The sequence below is a fragment of the Microtus ochrogaster genome, chromosome 2 (genome assembly GCF_000317375.1).
Source record: "Microtus ochrogaster isolate Prairie Vole_2 chromosome 2, MicOch1.0, whole genome shotgun sequence".
Lineage (NCBI taxonomy): Eukaryota > Metazoa > Chordata > Mammalia > Rodentia > Cricetidae > Microtus > Microtus ochrogaster.
In genome coordinates, this window is record NC_022010.1 from 20,643,513 (window position 1) to 20,643,735 (window position 223).

General features: G+C 44.8%; 1 protein-coding gene across 2 annotated transcripts in view; it reads left to right on the plus strand.

Annotated features, from left to right (window-relative positions):
• Col26a1 (collagen type XXVI alpha 1 chain) overlaps positions 1-223 on the plus strand; it is a 139,866-nt gene that overhangs the window by 5,666 nt on the left and 133,977 nt on the right. The window lies entirely within an intron of this gene.

Genomic DNA, 223 nt, shown 5'->3' on the forward strand with positions numbered 1-223 from the left:
GTTCATATGATAAGGATCCCATGGAGACCAGAATCTGGTTCATCTGATAAGGATCCCATAGAGACCAGGATCTGGTCCATAAACAAGGATCCCATAGAGACCAGGATCTGGTTCATATGATAAGGATCCCATAGAGACCAGGATCCAGTTCATATGATAAGGATCCCATGGAGACCAGAATCTGGTTCATCTGATAAGGATCCCATAGAGACCAGGATCTGGT